A 2,787-nucleotide genomic window follows, 5' to 3' on the forward strand; every position below is an offset into this window, starting at 1 on the left:
ACAATACGTCATTCATTGATTTCATTGTGAGGTATTTGACCTCTATATGATACGTTTTGTAAACATTGCATTCTTTTGAAAAGGCACACCATAAATGAATATTTAAATCAAAGGTTTTCGACATCTGATGATTTCTACATATAGACAATCACCGTAAATAATAGTTTACAATAGTACTTCCGTTGACAATGCAGTCAAAATAAGATACATGGTGATAATTTGGTGAATGCAACGTTTCCTTGAAAAGTATGTCATGTAAGACTCCATGCACATAGCTTGTCTAACATATAAGCAACAGCGGAAGACTTCTAGGAAACCTGAGAATAAACATGCTAACAAGTGTCAACACAAAGGTTGGTGAGTTCATAGTTTTAATGTTTCGCATAATCTGTGTATAAAGGTGGATCACAAGATTTCAGTTGTTTCATCCAGAAACGTTTATCAAAATATTCTACAAGATTGAGCACCCTGGTAACTAAACTTAACGTATATATAATTTGTACCCTTTGTATAATCATCTTAATAATACACGCAAACCAACGTGTACGCTTCTCAAATAGCATACATCCGTTAAAAGGCTAGTGCTCTAGCTTGGACGGGGATATCAAGCCCTATGGATCCATATACTACTACTCGCGCCCACTAGTTCTTATAACCGGTAGTTACTAGTTACCAAAGCTAAGGGATTTTCGGTTCAAACTCGGTGTAGAATTTAGTATGTACTTGTATCCATTGCGTTTAAAATATAGTGCATGTATTCTCAGCCCAAATATATAGATTGCAAAAGCAATTAAAAAGGGATCAATGAAACTCACCTTAGCAGCACATAAAGTTGTTCACCAAAATGTGACCGAAACTCGGAATATCAAATAACCGTAGATCTCAACCTAGAGAACATATGTTGGTCAATAAATGTCTATCAAGCTAGGTCAGATCATAGTGTATAACAATCCTAATGCTCGAGATCGACATACAAAAGTTATCCAAAGTCGTTTCAAAAAGTCAATTTTGACAATAATTCAACAAAACGAGACATACCTTATATAAGGATTCATTTACTCGGTTGAAAATATTTAAAAATCCAATTTATCAATCGCGTAAACAAGTTGTTTAAATCTTAATTGTAGATTCAAAAGTAATTTCAATTAACGTTAATCATAATTCAGTTGATCATATCTTTTAATCCGTTCATCGAAATTATTCGATATCTAAATGAAAGGTTATTGATTTTTCGCCAGCTTTCCAAAAACATGTATATCATATACCTTTTACCAGTAATATATGTATTTACTTCGTGATTCATCATAACTGTTTAACGATAAAATTTAGCATACAAGCATGCATAAATATATATACTCGAGCACTAGACATGGATACACAATTAATGTATAAAAGATAAAATATGAGTGCTTACGTATCAATATTGAGATTCAATATTGTAGGAAAGTACGTAGACACAACAGAGATGATAAACACTAGATTTGATTCACAAATATACCCTCAAACATTACCCATAACCTCCTTGACAATAACCCATAATTTCCTTAGCTCTATCCCGCTCAAAAACCCATTTTGAAGGTGACACGCTCATAACCTCGTCGTAGTATTTTAGGTATATATACTACTAATAATAATAATATAATAAGATTAATAATAATAATATTAATCTTAATAATAATAATAATAATAATAATAATAATAATAATAATAATAATAATAATAATAATAATATAAAAAAATAATAATACAGAGGAATGAATCGAACTTTTATAGTATGTGGCCTGCTACAGTACCTCATGTGATCGCATGAGTTTTCAGTGTTTTTGCCATGCGATCGCATGGCTGCCTTATCCTGTTTTTGTTTGCTAGTTCGTCGACATCAAAATAGTGTTTCACTGTAGCAAATAGTGTTTTACTGTAGTAAATAGTGTTTAATGTAGCAAATAGTATTTTACTGTAGCAAATAGTGTTACTGTAGCAAATAGTGTTTACTGTAGCAAATCACTGTAGCAAAGTCGTTTTCACTGTAGCACTGTAGAAAAATACGGTTTCACTGTAGCAAATAGTGTTTTACGGTAGAAAAGTCGTTTTTACTTGTACATATACATATATATATATATATATATATATATATATATATATATATATATATATATATATATACATACATACATACATACATATAATTGTTCATGAATCGTCGAGAGCAGTCAAATGTAATTTAATACATGAAACAGTTCTAAAATTTTAAGATTCAACTTCATAGACTTTGCTTATCGTGTCGGAAACATTAAATCATTTAAAGATAAAGTTTAAATTTGGTCAGAAATTTTCGGGTCATCACACTGTGAATCGTCGTTCGTACGTGGTAATATCAAACCCTTGTGTTTGTAACCCTCTAAACTCTACCTTGAGCTTATTGACCTCGTTTCTGGGACGGTACTGCTCGTTCATTAAGTGTTTGAATGCTGACCACGGTAGTGCGTAAGCAGCATCTTATCCCACCTGTTCTAGATAAGTGTTCCACCATGATAACGCAGTACCCGTGAAGGTATGCGTGGCGTACTTTACCTTATCTTCCTCAGCACATTTGCTTATAGCAAACACAGATTCGACCTTTTCGGTCCATCGTTCCATCGAATTCCAGAGGTTTACAGGCAGTGAAAGCCTTGTAGGAGCATCCTACACGGTTTCCTGGGGAGTTAACTCCACCGCTAGACCCTGAGTTATTGTTGTTTTGCATTGCAGCCTGTACTGCAGCTATATTTGCTGCAAGAAAAGCACGGA

Source organism: Rutidosis leptorrhynchoides, chromosome 3 (assembly GCF_046630445.1).
Source record: "Rutidosis leptorrhynchoides isolate AG116_Rl617_1_P2 chromosome 3, CSIRO_AGI_Rlap_v1, whole genome shotgun sequence".
Classification (NCBI taxonomy): Eukaryota; Viridiplantae; Streptophyta; class Magnoliopsida; order Asterales; family Asteraceae; genus Rutidosis; species Rutidosis leptorrhynchoides.